Here is an 8,759-nt window from a genome sequence, read left to right as displayed (position 1 = left end):
CCACATGGTGGCTCACAACCATCTGTAATGAGATTTGATGCTCTCTTCTGGTGTGTCTGAAGACAGCTGCAGTTTACTTACATATAATAAAAATACATTTAAAAATTTTAAAAAGGAAAAGAAAAAGGAAAAAAAAGATTCAAGGTTAAGCCTTTGTGGGTGTGTTGGTTTTTCTATTCAGATGGGAAGACTGGCTAGTACACAGAGCAACACGCGTGGAAGTTACCGAGTCACACATTTAAAAGTGATAAAGTACTCGAATTGAGCCCTTTCCTTTTGAAGTTCAGCTCCCTTTCTCTGAGTTCCAGGAAATACATTCTAGCAGGCGAGCCGCAGTCCTTTAATGATATGGCCGTGCCAGGGAATAGGAGGCATAGAGATAACCTATAGCCTCTTCCTGCTGTCCATCTCGAATGGATTGTGGTCCTCTGCTACCAACACCCTTCCTGAGCCCCAGGGTGCTAGTCCCAAGGCAGGGACCAGTCGAGGAGTCCTTCCCAGGATGCTAGAGTGAGCAGTGAAATGGGAGAGGTGAGCATTTTATTTCCACTTGTCTTATGGGACTTAGAACCTCGCAGAACACCTTTTCAGTTATTTGTAAGTGTATCTTATCTTTCTCTGCTGGATTATAAACTTGTTGAGTAAGGAAGGGGCTCGTTTAACTTTCAGTGAGCAAGAGGTTGACAAATGGAATTCTCTTCAATCCAAGTCTTGTCAACTGAATTGGGCAAATTCCTTTGTTTAACAGTGTCATTCAAAATGACATGGAACCATTTCAGGTGATGACTTTGCTCCGTATCAGTGTGTACTCATTGCGTTCTACGAGCTCCTCTACACTTTATTGTAGTGGGCTGTGTTAGGTGACTGCCCAGCTGTAGAGTAATGTAGATAGTCTTAGTGCGTTTACAGCATGGAGACTACACTGTGATGTGCTGGTACATTAGATACACTAAATACATTTCCAGTCTCAGCTTATAGTGAGTCTGATACATTTTTGAAGGTAAAGGAGCGTCTCTGCTCATGTAATCCTTGACATAGCTGGCATTCAGAGGGGGTTCGCTCTCTTACCGTTTCTAGTTCATCCTCTCTCGGCATCGGAGGATTAGCCATGACTCGTTTTAAAGCTCTCACCCACCTCTCTCAAGATACAGGATGTGGCCACCTACAGTTTATGAAAAGGAGACCAGAGGAAGAGCTGCTGTACTCAAGTCTGGCAGTTAAACCAGAGGCTACTGAGCCTTGAAAACAAAAGCAAAGAACTGCTATGTCCAAACCTATAGGAAGACCAGCGGATGCTCTGGGCCAAGATCTCTAAGTAGCATCTGGCGTGAGAGCGTTGGCAAGAGTAGAGGATCAGAAAGGTCTGTCTGTCCCTTAGGCGAAGCTGAGTAGATTGGAATTCTGATGACTGGCACAGTGGGTAGGCGTGTCTGGTAAAGCGCACTGTCCTGAGTCTCCTGGTGGTAACACAGAAAAGTGAGCTTTGGCACTTTGCACCTGCAAGGAAATTTGGTCCCTCTTCCTCCATGATAAAAAGAGAAGTGTATTGCATTGAGGCAAGGGCCGCCACGATGGAATTGCAAATGCCCGTGTAGTTGTGTAATTGAATTGGTGGTAACTTATTTTTAGAAACCCTAAGAAGCAGACCACAGAGTTGCCTGTGGGAAGTGAGAAGCTGATTGCTGAAGGGACCTTACCGCACATTGTTGGGGTGCTTGTGTGTCACGTGCTGCTGCTGCAGGGTAGTCTCCGCACTGGCTTGTCACTACACAGGCACCGAAGGCAGGGCCACAATGCTCATGCAGAGTACTCCTCCAGCATCTGCCTTGTCCCTAGCTATTCCAAAAGCCTGAGAGCTCACCTGCCACTGCGCTTGAAGCTTCACAGCCTTGAATATTTCATTTTTCTATATTTTTTTTTCTTGTCTTCTGCCTGGGTTTTCCCCAGGGCCCACCCGTGATCAATACATCTAAACTTGTCTGCTTATTTATCTTTTTGAAACAGCTGTTTTTATCAGTCTTCTGAGTTGTTTTCCTCATGTCAATGTATGTCTGCTCTGATCTTTGTTATTTCTTCCCTTTGCTGTACTAGTTCCTTGAAGTGCTTTGCTAGGTTGCTAATTTGATACATGCCATTTACATACTTATATATTAGCATTATTTATTTACTATAGTGCTGAAGATTGCACAGCAATCTTGCAAGGCCCTGGCACATTCTAGGCAAGCACTGCCACTGAAGTTTATGCTCAAGTCAACCATTCTCTCTTCCTTTCTTTCTCTCTTTCTTTCTTTCTTTCTTTCATTTATTTTTTGAGGTAGGCACCTACTACTCTGAATGTCCCTCTTTGTACTGCTTTTTCTATGTTCTTTCATTTTTGTTATTTTGTATTTCAACATGCATTTTATGTACACTAATTCATCTAACTGTTTGATTTGTGGTTAGTGAGAACAATGATAGCTAAGCCCAATGCTCCTGAAGAATATTTTAAAGTGTCGCCTTCCTTCTGCCCTGTTAAATCCATATACGTGTGTTTTAGGTCTGTTGGGTTTGGGGTGGAACAACTGGATAAAAGTTTTCTCCATTAACTTAAAGCAACTGTCGATGCCTGCCCTAGGCCTACACAAGAATGACCCCTATAAGCATGGATGGAGGAGAGAGCTCAAGGGGCCTACTCCTCACTGTGGAACTACAGACTCATTAGTTGGGGCAGGGGAGAGTCATTGCCTTGTGTTGTGTATCTACTAGTAATACACAACTAATCCCTAGGCTCCAGTGCACAGTTCCAATCCAGTGGTCCCCCAAGAGGGTCCTGGTTTAACTAAGTGCATCACAGCACCACCCAAAAGTCATAAATCAGAGAATAGGATGGGTAAGGATAGAGAAAGGAGATAATATAGACTGTGGACAGAAAGAGTGATCAGTCTGTTACATGCGTATAAGATTGTCAAAGAATAAACTTTATTTATCAAAAATAAATTTAATTAATAACAAAGTTTTCTTTCATTTTCCTATTGTATTCAAAAGCCAAAATTGTCAGGGATAATTTTTGACTAGTGTTGGCTACTTATGTCAACTTGAGACATGCTAGAGCCATCTGAAAGGAGGGAACCTTAATGGAGAAAATACCTCCATATGATGTGGCTGCAGGCAAGTCTATAGGGCATTTTCTTCATTAGTGATTGATGGAGGAGGGCCCAGCCCATTATGAATGGGACTATCCCTGGGCTGGTGGACCTGGGTTCTATCAGAATGCAGGCTGAGCAAGCCAGGGAAAGCAAGCCTTAAGCAGCACTCCTTCAGGACCTCTGCTTCAGCTCCTACCTCCAGGTTCCTGCCCTGTTTGAGTAGCTGTCCCGACTTCCTTCAGTGATGGAAGTGTAAGGCAGATAAAGCCTTTCCTCCCCAAGTTGCTCTTGGTCATGGTGTTTCGTTGCAGCCGTAGAAACCCCAGCTCCAGCACCAGTATTTGTTAAGAGGCTGTGAGGGGCATAGCGCTGGTGATGAGTTTGAAATTTGGCTTCCCATTCTGGCTCCACAGCTCCCATATGACCACAGGAAAGTCAGTCACCTGCTTAAGTCAGTTCCTTAAGGCCTTCAGCTGCAAAACGGGATGGTTATGTTCGTCTTCCTTTAGTTTCTGTGCAATAAACTTTCAAATATTTGCTAATGTTTATTGGACTACTCAATCGATCAAAGCCCAAAGTGCACATGGGAAGCTGATGAGGTCACTTCTACTAAGGAGCTCACAGTGTGATTGGGAAGATCTGTTTCTGAGATCTAGCAGTTTCCCCTGAGGTGAAAAAGAAGATGAGTCTCAGCTGGTGTCACTAGAGGACAAAGTCATGCACGGTAAAGGCCACTTGTTGGTGAGAGCCACCCAGAACTGGTAAAATGTAGAAGACACTGTAGACAAAGGAAGACCTGGATGAGAAGGAAGGACAAGAACATAGACTCAAAGGTAGCCGTGGTGCATTCGTTTAGTTAATTACTGGGCTGGAATCGAACCCTAGTAGCCTTCAAAGATAGACTGTGTGCTTTGATGCTCTTCCTCCTCCCCCCACTCCCCCCATATTGGCAGTCTTCATTGACTGACAGTAGTAACAGATACTTGTTCCTGTGGTCCCGAGGCTCACAGGAATAAACACATCTACAGAAGAGAATCAGGACTGATAAAGAAGGAAGACATGCCTGTCTGTAAAACCAGAGTGTGACGGGAGGCCACTCTGCAGAGCATTGGGTGAGGTGAAAGGAGTGGGCAGCCCATCTGCTAGATGGTTGTGGGAATCGTCTGCCAACCAGACAGATGGTGGCTGGTACCTCCTTGCTACAAACTGAAAAACTGGAAAAGGCAATAGGAAGTGACTGTATCTGCCTCTGCGGCATGAATAATAGGGCCACCCCCCCATATGTGTGACCTCTTTTGGGTCACTTTGAATATTACAGAAAAGCTTGTTTGGCTAGATCTTACGTTGACTGCTAAGGAAAAATGACCTTATGAGTTGAAACCTGGGAAGCCTTTGAAGCTGGAGGTTGAGTTCTTGGGATTTTATTTTTTTAAAGCAAACTTTAGAGCACTTTTAGATTTCGAGGATGTGTTAGCTTCTGTTGTCCTGACAAAACAATTGAGGAAAATCAGCTTTAAGAATCATTTGACTCAGTTTTGGAAGTGTCAGCCCTCAGTCAGGTGGCCTGTGGGGAGATGGCTCATCGTGGAAGCTGGGTGTGGTGAAGAAAGGTGTTTCCTTTATAGCATCCAAGAAGCCAATGAGATAAGGGAAAAGGGCCAAGGCACCAGTGTCCTTCAGTAGTACAACCCCAATGATGTAATTTCCATCCTCTTGGCCCCAGCTTCTAAAGATTGCATTACTTCTTGATAGTCCCATAGGTGGGTGACCAAGCCCTAACACACAGGTCTTTGAGGACACTACAGATCCACAATACAGAAGAATACTATCATACATAGCAATAGAGAGAATTCTTGGTATCTTACCTCCAGGGTCCTCTATCATTGTTCTACATTGGTATCGTATGTTTGTCCTAAGTCCAGAGAAGATAACGATTTTTAACTTCAGTCTACAATTGACTCAGGTTTTCCATTTTTCCCAATGTCTCTTTCTTCTGGGATCCTATCACATGACCCCTTGGGTTCCCCTTGGTTGTCTTTTGGATTTTCCCTGCTTTTCCTGACCTTGACAATTTCAAGAATTACTGTCAAGTGGTTTTATATAAAGTCCTTCAATGGAGATTTGTCTGATTATTTTATCATTAGACTAGAATAGTGCATCCTGGGAAGGTCAAATGGCATCCTTACTAGGATTAGTTCAGTCCCAAGGGTTATCACTACTGATACTGCTCTAGACTAGCTGGCTGCTCGCCAGGTGTCCTAACTGTGGAATTTCCTTTATACTTCCTTCTGTTTTTATTCTGGAATGGCTAGCAGGATGCCACTGTGTCCAGCCTACAGAAAGAGGCTGGCAGGTGATACACCTTTTCATTAGGGTGGGCTCAAAATGTTGTGGAATTCTTCTGCATGGAAGATTTGTCTGCATTCTTCGTTTCATTCAATTACATGGGTCCTTAGTAACTTATTTATGCATATTTTGCTTTGTTTTTCACTTTGAGTTGCAATCAAAGATCACTTTATTTTGTAGCTCAACTCACCCCAGCCTCAGATCTTCCTTTCTTCCTCTTTCAGTCCTTCCTGTGTCCCTTAGCATTCCCTCAGTGTTAGGGGCTCATCCGTTTCTGTATCCTCCAGCATATTGGGTGCTCCTGTCTCATCTCTGACCCTTTGGAATTTATAAGAATGACCAAGAAACCCTGGTCGTGAGATGTGTTGTGGGTTTGAAAAGCATCAGTGGGAATGAAGCAGACCTTAGAGTGTTTCAAGGATCTGGGACGAAGGGGAAATGAGAATGTCTGAGACTCTTGATTGCATAAGTGTGATGAGACTTCATGAGCAAGGGAGAGGGAGAGCCGCCTGTGATTAATTGAGATTTTAAAAAGTCATGCACAGAAAATGGAGAAGCTGTATAGTCAGAGTGAGACTTCCAAAATTATCACCATCCGAAGTTTCACTGACGCCTGGTCCATGAAAAGCCTTACAAGGCTCATCAATGTGGAGTTTTATGGCTCATCCACACCCCAGCTATATTGAAATGGAAGCTGCTTTTATTTCTCAGAAGTCAGTTCTAATCTTAGTCCATTCACTGAACAGATCTCAATTTAATACTCATTTAAGCCCTAAGAGCATCTCAGTGAACAGACCTCCTGAATTCTGTGTCCCTGTGGAGTATACATCTAATTTAGGAAGATGGGTCTCAAATAGGTAGTTTTTAAATATGTTGGGTGAACAATTCGTGCTGTAGATAAGATACATGAGGCATTTTGGAGTGGGGCAATGGGATTGTTGTTTACATAAGGTAGTGCAAGAAATCCCCACTGATAAGGAGACCTTTAGCAGGTGGAAGCAATGGAGTGACCTGGTAAGGTCTGGCAAAGTGCAGTAGAGTACTATGGCAGTAGAGTGCTCAGTGCTGGTCATGAATAACAAGTGAGGCTGGAGTGGGCTTTACATGGCAGAGATACAGACTGAGTGAGGGCTAACACTCATGCCTGGGCAGGGGACATTGCTCACAGAATGTGTGAGTGGCTATCCCCAGAACTAAGAGATATTTTGGATATGGTACCTACGAAAGTGTTGCAACTTGGGCTTTTGTTTCAGGTACAAAAGAGGGATCAAGACTTCTGAGCAAGAGAAACAAGGTCATTGGTTTCATACTTGAAAGGACTTCTCTGGCCACTGTGGGTAGTAGGGACTGAAGAATAGAATTGGGGACACTACTTCAGAGATCTTTTTATCTATTAGTATGTGCTAATGTGGTTTGAATTTAACCCAATTTATTTCTCATATATCCATAATTGTATGCACACCACCTGCCTCTTGTATATCTTAATACTGTCCTTCGGTGGCTCTATAGTGTTTAAGTAGCTGTATAATAGTTTGTGTGTTTCTCCTTATTGCCATAAACAATATGAATTTAGTGTCGTTAAATGACACAGGTTCATTACCTTCTAGCTCTCGAGGTCAGAAGTCCTAAAATTGAGGTATTGGCTGGAAAATGCTCCTACTGGGGCCCACCCCTGCCAGGAGCATATTTCCCCAACTCTTCTAGCTTCTCAGGGCTGCCATCATCCCCTGGCTCACAGCTACTTCCTCTGTCTGTTCCCATCTCTCTCCCCTGTCCTTCACCACTGCCATGATCCGTGCCTTTTTCTGTACCTTGCTCTCCTTGCTCCCCTTTCCACAGACCCTGTGATGGCAGTGGCCCTTCCTCCACAGCGCAGAGCTTTAATTTAATCACATCTGTGGAGTACCACTTACTTCCCTTAGACTGTACCATTCCCAGAAGCAAGCTGGGATTCTGATTTGCATATCTTCGAGAGGCTATTGTTCAGCCTAGCACAGGTCCTGTTTTGGACTTTGTTGCTCTGCACCTGGGCCACGCATCTGGAGCTGGCCTGACAGTGGTATACCTCCAATGTTTGCGTACTTTGACTGTCTCATTCTGAATTCGTCCATTAAGATAAATGTGCAGGTGTAGGGTTCCTAGGGCAAAGGCCATGAGCATCTTATCTATTTGCTCTCTAAATATACAGCTGTATTATCAGTGCATATGTGACTATGACCTTTCCTAGCCAGACTCTTTTTTCACACTCAAAAGTGTTTCCATAGGGTCTTGCAAAAACATTTCCTTGTTGGCTTACTTGCATGTTTTGCAATGTGTGTGTGTGTACAGATTCATGATTGTATGGTATCACTTACATTTTTGTGGGCAGGTGCTTTGTTTTGCTCGTTAGTTGTGTCTAGGACCAGAACATCGGAGTAGAACATGGCTTATGTCAGTAAGGCTGGTATTGATAAATGATCTATACAAAATTAAAAACTTTGCCTTTACGTCTCATCCAAGAAATGGCCTTTGCAATGGAGAAGACATTATTAAAAGGGATTCAGTGGACAGGAAAAGATCATTCCAGTAATCTGAACAAGTGGCTATCTCTGGAGCACACACAATCAGATTGCAGGGTGCTAAAAGCGTCAGTTAGCAGATATCAGTGACTGCCATTGAACACCGAATAGATCTTCGAGAGCAAGGGAGCTGCCAGAAGACCAAAGATGTTCGGCATAGTTCTGAAAAAAGATGACAGCCCAAATTTGAGCCCCAACACTGACCTACATGGTGGAAGAGGAGAACCAGCTCCCAAGCTGTCTTGTAATTTCTGCTCCCACACTATGGCAAGCATGCATACACCCTACACAGAGAGAGCTCAAGGTGAGGGGAGCGAGAGAGGGGAAGGGAGAGAACAGTTGTTAAAACGAGTGATGGCTGAGATGCTTCCTGGCAAAAATTCTGAGTTACCGTGATTTCTAAGTCCATAGAGTAGACTGCCATATCCTTCGATACCGGCAGGAATTTGCTAATTTGTATGACAAGTTCATCACATCCTATTTTGACAGGTGTTTCTCAATTAAAAGAGAAAGTCATAGAAACATTTGGCACAAATTTCCCACAGGTCTTCTTAAGCACATTGAGAGAGAGAGAGAGAGAGAGAGAGAGAGAGAGAGAGAGAAAGAGAGAGAGAGAGAAGTGCTGATAGATAACAAAATAATTAGATGAATCTACAGTACAGGACATGACCAAGTACAGGTTGGCCTTTGAAGAAACTCCAGAAACAGGTCTTTCTGTGCCCCTAACTTA

At 43.7% G+C, this 8,759-nt stretch overlaps 1 protein-coding gene and 1 pseudogene across 2 annotated transcripts in view; both read left to right on the top strand.

Annotated features, from left to right (window-relative positions):
* Window positions 1-8,759, top strand: part of Pip5k1b (phosphatidylinositol-4-phosphate 5-kinase type 1 beta) — a 267,662-nt gene that overhangs the window by 26,916 nt on the left and 231,987 nt on the right. The window contains exon 1 of one of the 2 annotated variants that reach the window (XM_031389976.1): window positions 424-531. The exons of the other annotated variant lie outside the window; for it this stretch is intronic. The gene's annotated coding sequence lies outside the window, so the exon portion shown is untranslated. Of the gene's footprint in view, window positions 1-423; window positions 532-8,759 lie in introns of those variants that run through there. 2 annotated transcript variants of the gene reach the window in all.
* LOC116101434 overlaps window positions 1-8,759 on the top strand; it is a 64,745-nt pseudogene that overhangs the window by 26,660 nt on the left and 29,326 nt on the right.

Source organism: Mastomys coucha, unplaced genomic scaffold (assembly GCF_008632895.1).
Source record: "Mastomys coucha isolate ucsf_1 unplaced genomic scaffold, UCSF_Mcou_1 pScaffold21, whole genome shotgun sequence".
Taxonomy (NCBI): Eukaryota; Metazoa; Chordata; class Mammalia; order Rodentia; family Muridae; genus Mastomys; species Mastomys coucha.
The sequence above is the reverse complement of the archived record's forward strand: the minus strand, read 5'-3'. Positions and strand labels throughout refer to the sequence as shown.